Consider the following 13879-nt stretch of genomic DNA (forward strand, 5'->3'; position numbering starts at 1 on the left):
TAATTATTTCTGGATGGTATGATTGAGTCAATGTATTTTACTTTTTCATGTTTTCCCCATTTATACCTCTGATCATGTACTACTTTAGGTATAATAATAAAATTAAATGGTTCTTTTTATTCGGAGTTAAGGACAAGGATAAGTGCTAGGATAGGGTTATCCAGTTAATCCCACACACTTCAAGCAGAAAAAGAAATCATTATACTTGGAAATTCTGTTGGGCAGCTTGAAGCCAAAATCTCCTCTTTAACACCTCACAGTGCAGATTTAACATAGAGGATACTGTCTTCCTTTCTGACAAAACCATTAAAAATAATAGTCTTCCAAACACAACCAGACAGAAAACTTCATTATGGCAAGAACTGGCCTCAAATCTAGCTCCCAAACCCTACAAAAGAATTTAAGAATAAATATGAAAATATACACAAATATGTGACTTAGTTCTTTCTGTAAGGCATTTGTTGGTAACTATGTGATTTATCCTGTAATAATTCTAAAAGTTACAATTTCACAAAGAATTTAACATACATTTCCTACTTCAGGTGTATATATTCCTTCTTCATGTAACAGTTTTTTGTTTGTTTCTTTCTTTTGTTTGTTTGTTTCTTGAAACAGTGTCTCTCTGGGTCATCAGGACTGTCCTGGAACTCTCCATTTAGACCAGACTGGCCTGGAACTCATAGAATTCTGCCTACCTCTGCCCACTCAGTGCTGTTTTGTTTTTCATTGTTTTACCTACATGTAACACCCACTGTTATGGTCTTAACAAACATTGATGTTAAACATCCTGCCCTTGCTCTTGATCAGTCTTACACTCTAAAACTTATCTATGCTTCTGTTTCTATGTCAATTCCTTAAACTTTCTGAGAAAAGTATTAATATTTGTTTGGATGCCTTAGTATTAACTTGATGTATTTAATGGCAATGGTGACAACTAAATGGTTACTTGCTTTGAGTGAATTAAAGTAATATTTGTCTCACTTTCTAAAAAAATTGCAATTTAATTCTCGGAAAACATTATTTAAATATATAAAATCAACATCTTTTGTAAAAGGTGATATTAATAATTTTCTCAATTACACAGAACTAGAAATTGGCAGAAATCTGTTTGTTCACAAGTGTACTGCTATAGCTCCAAACTCAATTCTGTGTAGTAGTTAATGCCTCATATTATATACTGGTTATGCTATACTAAAAATAGTATAGTGTATATTATTTTGCTTATTATTTAAAAGATTATATTTTTATTAATTCCTTGAGAATTTCATGTAATATACTTTAATCATGTTCACTAATCTCAAATTCACTTCTCAATTCCTACCTAGTCAATTTTATGTACTCCCTTTACTGTTTTCTTTTTCCATTTCCCTCCCTTTCCCACCTCCTTCCCTTCTTCCCTCCTTCTATCCTTCATTCTCTCCCTTATTTCCTCTTTTTATAGTACAGTTTGTGTTGCTAAACTAGTCACAACAATTTGTCTTCAGCTTAGGGGGGGAATGAACACTCAGCATTTTGGGATTTGCTCTAGGTTGAACTTGTCAGGTGTCCTGCATGCTGAAGCAGTCACTGAGTTCATATCTCTACCTACTCTGTCATGTGTAGCAGACATTATCACCTTAAATGAGGCACCAATTTGTGTGGCAATTTTTTTATGTTCTAACAAATAAATCTTGCCTGAAGATCAGACTGCAAATCTAACCACACTAACAAGACATGGAGCCCAGGCAGAAGTGGTACATACCTTTAATCATAGCACGTGTAAGACAGAGGCAGAGGGATCTCTGTTAATTCAAGGCATCCCTGAGCTAAATGAAATTGATCCAGTCTTAAAGAGAAACAGATTGAGGATGTGCCAGCTTTAATCCTAGCAGTTGGAGTGACACACCTTTCATCCCAGCACTGGAGTTAGAGACAGAAAGGGATGTGGCTAGGTACAGAGAGGAATATATGGAGGTAGGATTCAGGAGCCCAGGATGTCAGAGCAGCAGTTAGTAGGAAGCAGTCAGAGGATGCAGTCTAAGGATAGGAGAATTCCTTCACTAAGAACTCTCTAGTGCTGGGTGGCTTTGCTTCTCTGATCTTTCAGCTTTCTCCACTAATATCTGACTCTGAGTTTTCATTATTAAGAAAAATTAGAAGTCATGCTACAACCTTAGTCATTTGAAACTCTCCCACTCTTTTGCAATGATTCCTGAACCCTGAGTGGAGGTAGGTATGATAATGATGTCATCTGTATGGATGAACAATTTTAAGTTCCCTATTTTCCACATATTTACCAGTTATGGTTCACTCTTCTAATTACCATATATTACAAGAAGAAGTTTCTCCAATGTATTAGGTTCAGCGACGTTCTGATCTATGAGTATAGTGATAATTCATCAAGTGCTGCTTTAAAGTTATATCCATATATCAAAATAATAGTAGTAGGTTTTCTCCTGAGCATATTACCCATCTATATCCAAGTTTATGGTTTTGCCACAGTGCTAAGTATGGGTGCTAGCTCATGGATTATAACTAAATGCACCCAGCACATATTCAGGTACCTCTATAATATTCATACCATTGCTAACGTATCATGCCAGGCACATTGTCATCACTTTGTAGGGAAACAGAACACATAGTCTTAGTTCTATTTTTTTCATACATTGGTTAACAGTTGCTTTATTAATTTGGGCAGACATTTGTAGTCATTCAGAACTTTTAAGTATGTGTGCTGGCACTTCTTGCTTTCAGAGTAATCATGGGAAGTCAGGTAATATACTGATGTACATTTCTTTAAATGAATTGGTCTTTGCTCTGGAAGCTTTAAATTGTTTTCTTTGGTATGTATATTTAATGCTTGGATTATTATGCTAAATGGGGTATTTACCTCTCTAAAGGCATTGGAAGCAGGGACAATGGAGTGTAAAAATGAGGCAGACTAAAGTATCATTCAATAGAAAATTTCATTCTGAGTTTCAGACAATGTGTCCCTGGAGGGTTAAAAGGATCCACCTGAGTAAAGTGTACAGTTACAAGGGCAAGCCTATGTGTCTACACATGGAAGATACCTACATGTGCCACAAACATATTTTTTATATAGAGATGTTGCTGGAGTTTCTCTTATCCTGCCAGGCCCCATAACTGCTTCTGCCACAAATAAACACACAGAGATGATATATTAATTATTAAATTGTTGGCTGAGTCTATGGCTTCTTATTGGCTAGCTCTGTCTTAATTATTAGTCCATTTAAATAGTCTATGTATTTCCACATGGTCTTGCCTTACTGGAGAATGCCTGGACCTGTTACTCCTTCTTGGCCTACATGGAGACTGTTTCACAGACCTTCTTTGCCTACCTTTCCCAGAATTATTCTTGTCTCATCTTCTAGCCTATTTTCCTTACTCATTGGCCAAAGAGTCTTTTATTAAAAAACAAACAAAAGAAAAATATATAGGGAAGGACATTCCCCAAAATAGAGGCATTTAAACAAATAACAATAGTCGTATTGAATAATCTGAAGTAAACTCACCCCTATCCAGTATATCTGGGTGAGGGGACCACAGAAACATATTCCAATAACAATTCTGTGTTCTGAAGAAACAGATTGTAAAACTTTATTCTCTTTCTTGGAGGTTTTTCAGAAGTACTCAGATTTATCCTCACAATATTGCATTCTTAGAAAATGTTCTAACATCTCCCCATTTTTTACTTGCTAATAACAGAATATCCAAAGTGACTTTGATTTGAATTGCTGCAGACAAATCCAATTGTCATTGATACGAGTGCCCTATAAGTAAACTATAAATGAAATGAATAACATTTGAATAGTGAAAGCATGTGTGTGCCACTAAGAACAGGGTCCCAAAATATATCTAGTTCTATTGATCAGAAAAATCTATCAGCATTGCTTCTCAACCTTTAGATAACATTATGATTCATAGCACTAGCAAATTACAATTTTGAAGTAGCAATGAAATAATTTTATGCTTGGGGGCCCCCACAGCATAACCAGTTGTATTAAAGGGTCATGGCATTAAGAAAGTTGAGATCCACTGATCTAGAGTATAAAGCTGTACAATGTTCTCCCTTTACAGTTTAAAATAGATGAGTTAGTGCCTAGGAAATACCAACACAGGTCAGGAAGTTGGGAGGTATTAGGAAAGAAGTGACTTTACCTTGCTATGCCCTAGATTGCTGCGAATGTAAACATAGCATTTTCATAGGTTCTTATAAATCCTCAACAGGAAGTGAAGGGAATTTAAGATTAGATTGACTATCAAAATTGTCACCCCATGCTTCAGTGTCATTTTCAACAATGTATTATATATATTTAAAGGAGGCAGCAGTAAAGATGTTGAGGGAGTTTTAATCAAAAATAATTATTGGTGTATCTGTTCTTACTTTTGATTTTGCCTGAAGAGTGAAATATTTCCCTTTTTGTACTCTTACTGATTTTATGGATTGATCCTGCAGTTTATCTCTTCCTTTTAATTAATATCCTCCTCAGGTTTCATAAGTATTTTAATATGAGTCTGAGCTAGTGCTTAAACAATCCAAATATTAATATGTATCTTTAATTCTGTTTAATTTTCCATTATTCTTTCTGATTCTTCTCCCATAGTTTCTACTGTAAACCAAGAATTATAGTCATAAACAACTTCCAAGTAATATAATAGCTGTAATTTTAATACTTGTGTTTCTCTTTTCTTTAAAAAATGATGCAAAAGCTTAATATAAGTCAAAGCTTTCCCTGGTTTTCAGCCCAATTACCTACCTCAGTTAAGTATATGATGACCCCCTCAATCTTTTATCTCATAGCCCACTTCAGGTCCCTGTTATAACTGCCAAGTTTTTACTGCTGTCAGTGAGTCCTAGGTAAGCTAAGTATAAAAATAAGGCTGAGTAAAGTCTTATGCAAAAGCAAATTGCATTCAGAGCATACATGTGAGTAAAGAATATAATCACAAGTGCAAGACACATACAGTAGAAAACCTGTACCTGGCAGATATGATACATGTGACAAAAACATTGTTTTCTATGAAGACATGCAAACAAATAAAAATAGGCAGGTGTAATGAATAATCTGAGGGAAACTCACTCCTGTATGCTACAATTGGGAAGATAATGAAAACTCATTTCAAGAGCAATTTCTTGTTCTAAAGAAACTGAGATCACAAAATTCTTGTCTCATTTTCTTTGTGTTTTCTCACAAGCACTCAGAACTTTCCTCACTGGGCATCATGCTTAGACCATGTTCTGCAATGGGTTATTTTGTGCCTGCATATCTTTTGTACCAAATAGATATCTATTGCTTTGATTTCTGGGAAAATCTGCTATGATTTTGTTCAAAGTAGTTTATATGCCCTTGACTTTCAGTTTGTCTTTTTCCATAATGGTTACATGTAGGCTCATTTGTAACCACAAAAAAATTATAAACCATAAAAATACCATGAACTTCCAGATTTTTTCTGGGTCTTGTTAGTTTATTTTTTCCCCTTAGTTTTCCAGTCCATCTATCTTATCTTCATAACCTGATATTCTGTCTCTTTCTGATCCAGTTTAATGATGTGCCTTTCCTTTGAAATTTTTGTTTGACTTCCTGAGTTTTTCTTTGCATTTTAATTCAGTTGACCTCTCTTCAGAAAATTTATTTCGTCACTCAATTCTATTTTCATACATTGAATTGTTGTTATTTCATTAAACTGTTAGTGTTTTGTGATCTTCATTTGAGTATTTATTCATATCCTCTTTGAGATCTTGAATATATTATTTCTATTTTAAAATCATGGTCTCACTTATCAATTTCTATGTGTTCCTATAGACAATGGCAGTAACTTGTGGAGAAGACTTTTTATCATTGTTTTTCATGTTGTTTATGTGTTAAACTTGATATCTAAGAATCTGGGTTTGTGGGTATCTCTCAGTAAGGACATCTGGTCTTGCCTATGTTGAATGGGTATTTGGATCTCTGTTTTCCATTTCTCCAACATGTTAGGTTGTGGACCAGATGAATGATGCTTAGATTTCTGAGTTAGAGTCTTGGATTTTGGCTCAGAGTCCACCTGTTCCTGAATCCAAGTAGTGGTTTGGGTTGTAGACATGTATGGACTCTCTCTCTGTGGATATCTACCAAGTGTCCTGAATTGTACTTCTTGGTATTCCATAACCAAGTAGTGGTTACTGGCTATTGATATGTTTTGTGGACAACTGAAGAAGACCAAATCTGCACATTTCCAAACATGGTTATGAACCAGACTTCGTGTAGTTCTGGAAACAAATGTTAGGTAGGGTTTTCAATATACAAGGTGAATGCAAAGCTATGTCTTGAAATAACCTGCCTTAATTCCACTTCATACTCCATGCTTTTCAAGGTGAGGTGGCTGTGTTTGACTCTCTATCAGTAATACAAAATGACCACTGAGAGTTTGAGCTGTATAAGGAAAGGGCTAATTAGCTTGTCTGACCAATGATGAAAATTTTTTTTCTATTCAATTTTTAAAAATTAAAGAACTTCCTGTGTAAGAACTATATTAATATCATTTTCATATCTATACTTTTTCCAACTCCTATGCCACCCACTCTAACACTTTTCCAAATATATGCCATATTAATGTGCATATATATAGTATAGTATAATATTAATACATAACATATAATGTATTTACAAACTGCCAGGCTCATTTAAGGTTACTGGTATGTACATGTGTTTAGGAATGATCATTTGTGTTAGGATATTCTACCAGGGAGAATATCCCTTATCAATAGAAACTTGAATCTATTTCTCGCAACAGCCTTGCGTATTCATACTCCTTCACATAGGGATGAAACACTGTGAGATTATCTCCATCTAGTTTGGCATGCCAACTAGTGTTCTCATTGTTCAGGCATTCTTTTAGGTAAACACATACGGATATTTCACACATCCAGTTTCACTGATGTGTCCAGAAAATACTCTGTCATTGTGGGTATCTTGGTCCTCTGATTTATACAATATTTCTGGTAACTCTTCTTGCAATGCTTTCTGAAAAAAAGGTATAGGGGATGCATTGCAGATATACAAATTAAAATATATTACTAGAATTTGGACATCTCAAGGTTACTCTTTCATTCTATTCGGACCATTTGTACATCTCTGTAAGAGATGCTAACTGCTGCTTTAAGATTTTATGATGATCGATAGAGCTACATTTACCTGTGGGTAGATTGAAAAGTATTTACAGTATAGTTAGAAATTATATTGGTTTAGGAAAGCAGCAGTAGTACAATTCTTAATTCTGTGATTACTCCAGCCATGCATAGTTGCTTTGTTTGCAACACCAGGCATAATTTATTCCTATTTTGCAGTACTCAGATCCAATTATACAACTGTTGCTTACTTCCAAGATAAAAGTGTCATTATTTTGCCATTAGGAATATCTCACTAAACCAGTTATTTCTATGGTTCACAGATTTTGCAGTTGGGTAGGGCTATCTGTTGCTTTTTCTCCCTTGGTAACTTGCAAAGCACCTTCAGATATTTGACAGATACATCTCAGATAGAAGGCTTCAAGGTTAGTTTCTGATTGATTACACTGAATTCTGTGTTCAAAGTTTAATTTATATATTTAGCAATATTTAAATTGTAGAAGGTAACTGAAGGCAACTGTAAGGACCTACAATGTTTAGTGATCTCTTGGACCACCTGATAAACAACTGAAAGCTAGTTGCCCATGCCTGGTACTGGCAGTTTCATTAAGTACTCTATGGAATTTGGGGTGTATTATGACAATCTATAGTGTAACTTCATTTAAAATAGGTGTGTGTGTGTGTGTGTGTGTGTGTGTGTGTGTGTGTGTGTGTATTTATGAAATATTGTCTTCCTCAAGGCTGGAGAGATGGTTCAGAAGTGAAGAGCACTGACTGCTTTTTCAGAGGACACAGTTTCAATTCTCAGTACCCACATGGCAGGTCACAACTGTCTGTTACTACTCTTCCAGGTGATTTGACATCTTCACACAGGCATACATGCAATGTAAAATAATACACACACACACACACACACACACACACACACACACACACACACACACACGTGCTTCCTATGGACTTTTCAAACACACTTAGTGCTATCATTTTGTCCTTTCTCCAATCCTGTCTCTATTACCCTTTTCTTGATGCCTCAATTTAAATCTCACACCTCATTTAAACAATTTCTCCATCAAGACTATGTCTTATTATCACCCTCTCTAGACTTCTTCCCAGTCGGGCTTCTCTGATCTTATTTTGCTTTCTGGGTCCATGTTGTTAATTTAGATTATATCCCCATGTATAAAGATTTGGAGCTAGGCTTGGCATTGGTGGCACAAGCCTTTAATCCCAGCACTCAGGATGCAGAGGCAGGCAGATCTCTGTGAGCTCAAGTCCAGCCTGGTCTCCAGAGAACCTGCCAGGATAGGCTCCAAAGCTACACAGAGAAACGCTGTCTCAAACCCCTATCCCCCAAAAAAGAATTGGAGCTAAGATTCTGCAAAAAGAGCAACATGTCATGTTTGTCTTTCTGGGTCTTCATTAGCACAACCATTATATTACTATTATTATTATTATTATTATTATTATTATTATTTTGAATTGTAATTAGACCAATTTTAAAATACAAGCAAGATTCTTTTACATGTCAATCCCAGTTCCCTCCTCTCCTCCCTAACCCCCAACAAACCCCTTATCTCAAGCCCTTTCTGCTTCCCAGAGAGGGTGAGGCCTTCCATTTGGGAATTTTCAAAGTCTATCAAGAAAAAAAAAAAACAAAAAATAAAAAAAATCAAAAGAAACTCTTAAAGAAATCCAGGAAAAATCAGTCAAACAGATGAAGGAAACAGTTTGAGACCTGAAAAATAAAATAGAGACTATAAAGAAAACACAAACTGAGGGAATGTTGGAAATAGAAAAGCTGCATAAATGATCAGGAACTACAGATGGAAGCACAACCAACAGAATACAAGAGATGAAAGAGTGAGTCTCAGGCATTGAAGATACACTAGGACAAATAGATTCATCAATCAAAGAAAATCTCAAATCCAACAAATCCCTAACACAAAATATCCAGGAAAAAATGAGACACCATGAAAAGACCAAATCTAAGAATAACAGGTGTAAAAGAAGGTGAGAAAACCCACCTGAAAGGCATGGAAAACATATTCAACAAAATCATAGAAGAAAACTATGCCAACCTAAGTAAAGACATGCCAATAAAAGTACAAGAAGCTTCCAGAACACCAAATAGAATGGGCCCAAAAGCATCCCCTCACCACATAATAATCAAAACCCCAAACATACAGTATAAAGAAAGAATATTAAGAGCAGCTAAGAAAAAAGATTAATTAACATATAAAGGCAAATCTATCAGAATTACACCAGACATCTCCATGGAAACTCTAAAAGCCAGAATGTCCTGGATAGATTTTCTACCAACACTAAGAAACCATGGATGCCAGCAGAGACTACTATATCCAGCAAAGTTTTCAATCACTATAGATGGAGAAAACAAGATATTCCATGACAAAACCAGATTCAAACAATACCTATCCACTAATCCAGCCATGCAGACAGTTCTCAAAGGAAAAATAAAACCCAACAAAGATAACTACAACTAGCAAAACACTTTCCCAAATTTACCAACATCCAAAAGAAAAGGGGGAAGAAATCCACACACAATTCCACCACCACCAACAAATACAAAACAAACAAGAATAAACAATCAAATGTAATTAGTATCCCTCAAATGAATGTTCTTAACAAGTCCCAGTATGATATTTTACAGAACTTAAAGTTAATATTGAAAATATTTTCGGGATCAATAATGGAGATCTTTAAATTCCAATATTTGGAGCTCCAAATTTGCTTTACACACAATCTAAAAAAAAAAAGTTGCCTGTACAGATATAACATGATGAGTTCTATGTTTTAAAATGTTTCTACATGATTGTGTTGGGCATTATTGGCTGATAATTGTCTTGAACAATAAATTCTTGTATTGGTTTCTCAAAATCTTATGTTACAGTAAATACTGTCATCTTTTCAATATTTCTTGAAAACAAGTGATATTTCACTATTAACTTAGGGGCTTCAGTCCATGCCTCACAACAATAATGGTGTAGAAAACAAGAATATGATGAGGATGATATAAAACTGGTGTTCTGGCTTCCCATTCTGCCTACCTACCCATAACGAGGTGAATGACCCTCTGCTTTGCCGATCTCCTGTCCCATGCCCCATTCACCCCTAACTCTCTGGTCTTGCTCCTGATTGGAGTAGACCTCCCCTTCAAGGGAGGAGCTCCCTGAGTTGCGAAACAGCACACTCTTCCTTCCCGTTCCACTGACATGAACCCTACCAAGGCCTAACTCCTTCAGAGTGAGGAGACTACCAGGAGAGGCAAGACCATCCAGAGCTGTAGACATTGAATCCGTGGCCCACACACACCACTGGGACACAAGAGGAGATAGAGAGACCTCACCTGCACCCACTGGAAGAAGATAAGGGAAGAAGACAGAATAAGAACTCATTCAACAACAGAAAGACCAATATGATACCACCAGAATCTAGCGACTCCATACCAGCAAGATCTGAAAAGCTCAACACAAAAGATGAAGAAGAGAAAACTACCCCAACATAGAGAAGAATATGCCTTTGAAAGTAAAAGAAGCTTACAGAACACCAAACAGACTGGAGCACAAAAAGAAGTCCCCCCAACACATAATAATCAAAACACCAAATCTAAAGAATAAATAGAAAACAACTCAGCAAGATGATAGAGACTTTTAAAAAGGGAAAAGAAATTCCCTTAAAGAAATAAAAGAAAACCAAGCAAAAAATTACAAAAAATGGAGGAAAAGACAAACCAAAAAATTCAAGAAATAAACAAATCTCTCAAAGAAGCTAAGAAACCCAAGAAAAAGCAACCAAACAAGTGAAGGAAGCACTAGAAACAGTTCAAGGCATGAAAGCTGAAACAGTCACAATAAAGAAAACACAGAATGAGGGGATGCTGGAAATGGAAAGATTGGATAAACAATCAGGAACTAAAGATGCGAGTATAACTAATAGAATTCAAGAGATGGAAGAGAGAATCTCAGGAGTTGAAGACTCGCTAGAGCATATACATTCAACAATCAAAGAAAATCTCATGTCCAACAAATCCCTAACACAAAATATCCAGGAAATATGAGACACCGTGAAGAGACCAAATCTAAGAATAATAGGTATAGAAGAAGGTAAAAAAAAAAAAAAAAAAAAAACTCTGCTCAAATGCACAGAAAACATATTCAACAAAATCATAGAAAACTACCCCAACATAGAGAAGAATATGCCTTTGAAAGTAAAAGAAGCTTACAGAACACCAAACAGACTGGAGTACAAAAAGAAGTCCCCCCAACACATAATAATCAAAACACCAAATCTAAAGAATAAAGAGAAAATATTAAGAGCAGCAAAGGAAAAAGTCCAAGTAACAAATAAAAGAAAACCAACAGAATCACAACCGACTTCTCAATGGAAACTCTGAAAACAAGAAGGTCTTGAATAGATAATCTACAAGCACTAAGGGAACATGGATGTCAACCCAGTCAACTGTACCCAAAAACTTTCAATCACTATAGACAGAGAAAACAAGATATTCCATGAAAAAAACAGATTTAAACAATACGTATCCACAAATCCAGCACTACATAAGGTTCTGGAAGGAAAACTCCAGCCCAACGAACATAACTACATTCAATAAACATAGGCAATAATTAATCTAATCTTACCAAACACAAAAAGAAACAGGAGGGCAAAATCCACACACAATGACATCACCAACAATAAATCCAAAACAAACAATAACCAACAATCAATGGACATCAATATCCCTAAATGTCAATGGTCTTAAATTACCCATAAAAAGATATAGGGTAACAGAATGGATACGAAGACAGAATTCATCCTTCTGATGTATACAAGAAACACACTTCAACTTCGAAGACAGGCGTTACCTTAGAGTAAAAGGATGGGAAAAGATTTTCCAATAAAATGGGCCCAAACAAACAAGCTGATATAGCAATCCTAATATCTAACAAATTAGACTTCAAACTAAAGTCAATTAAAAGAGATGAAGAAGGGCATTTCATACTCATCACAGGAGGTCTCAATCCTGAACATCTGTGCCCCAAATATGAAGGCGGCCACATTTGTAAAAGAAAGATTGCTAAAGCACACAAAATTATAGTAGGAAACTTCTATACCCCCCTTTCACCACTAGAAAGGACCACCAGACCAAAACTTAACAAAGAAAAAAAGGATCTGACAGAAATTATGACCCAAGTAAGTTTAACAGGTATCTATAGAACATTCCATCCAAACACAAAAGGATATACCTTCTTCTTAGTGCCACATGGAACCTTCTCTAAAATTGACCACACAGTTGACAGCAAAGCAAAACTACATGGTTATAAAAGAATTGAAATAACCCCCTGTATCTTATCAGATCACCATGCTTCAAAGCTGGAATTTAACAGCAATACAAATGGTAGAAAACCTACATATTCGTGGAAATTGAATAACACCCAATCACACCATTCCTTTGTTGAGGAAGAAATAAAAAATGAAATTAAAGTCTTCCTAGAATTTAATGAGATTGTACATATAACATACCCAAACTTATGGGGCACTCTGGAAACAGAGCTAAGAGGAAATTTCATATCCCACATGAAGAAACTGGAGAAAAATCACACTAGAGAATTGACAGAACAACTGATAGCTTTATAGCAAAAAGAAGCAAACTCACCAAGGAGGAGTAGATGCCAGGAAATAATCAAACTGAGGGCTAAAATCAATCAAGTGGAAACTAGGAAAACATTACAGAGAATCAAAGAGTTGGTTCTTTGAGAAGATCAAAATACAGACAACTCTCTATCCAAACTAACAAAAAGGCAGAGAGAAAGCATGCTAATTAACAAAATCAGAAAGGAAAAGGGGGTTATAACAACAGACACTGATGAAATCTAGAGAATCTTCATGTCACACTTTGAAAACCTGGACTCCACAAAATTCGAAAATCTAAAGAAAATGGACAGTTCTCTGGATACATATCACTTACCAAAATTAAACGAAGAACAGATAAGCAGTTTAAAACAAACATATAACCCCTAATGAAATAGAAGCACTCATCAAAAGCCTCCCAACCAAAAAAAAAAAAAAAAAAAAAAAAAAAAAAAGCCCAGGGCCAGATGCCTTCACTGCAGAATTCTACCACAAATTCAAACAAGAGCTAATACCAGTACTCCTCAAATTGTTCCACACAATAGAAGTAGATTTCAAAACTGTTTTTACGAGGCTACAATCACTTTGATATCCAAGCCACTTAAAGACATGACTAAGAAAGGGAAATACAAACCAATATCCCTCATGAACATCTATGCTAAAATACTCAATAAAATATTGGCAAATTGAATCCAAGAACACATCAGAAAAATCATCCAACATGATCAAATAGGCTTCATCCTAGGGATGCAAAGATGGTTTAACATACAAAAATCCATCAATGTAATCCACCATATAAACAAACTGAAAAAGAAAACCACGTGATCATCTCACTAGTTGCTCAAAAGGCCTTTGACAAAATCCAGCATCCTTTCATTATAAAGATCTTGGAGAGAACAGGAATAACAGGAACATATCTAAACATGATAAATGCAACATACACCAAACCAGTAGCCAACATCAAACTAAATGGAGAGAAAATCAAATGAAATTGTTTCCTCTAAAATCAGGAACAAGACAAGGCTGTTCACGCTCTGCATATCTCTTCAATATTGTGCTTGTAGTTCTAGCTGGAGCAATAAGACAAGAAAAAGGGGATCAAAGTGATACAAATTGGAAAGG

Source organism: Cricetulus griseus, chromosome 5, assembly GCF_003668045.3.
Source record: "Cricetulus griseus strain 17A/GY chromosome 5, alternate assembly CriGri-PICRH-1.0, whole genome shotgun sequence".
Taxonomy (NCBI): Eukaryota; Metazoa; Chordata; class Mammalia; order Rodentia; family Cricetidae; genus Cricetulus; species Cricetulus griseus.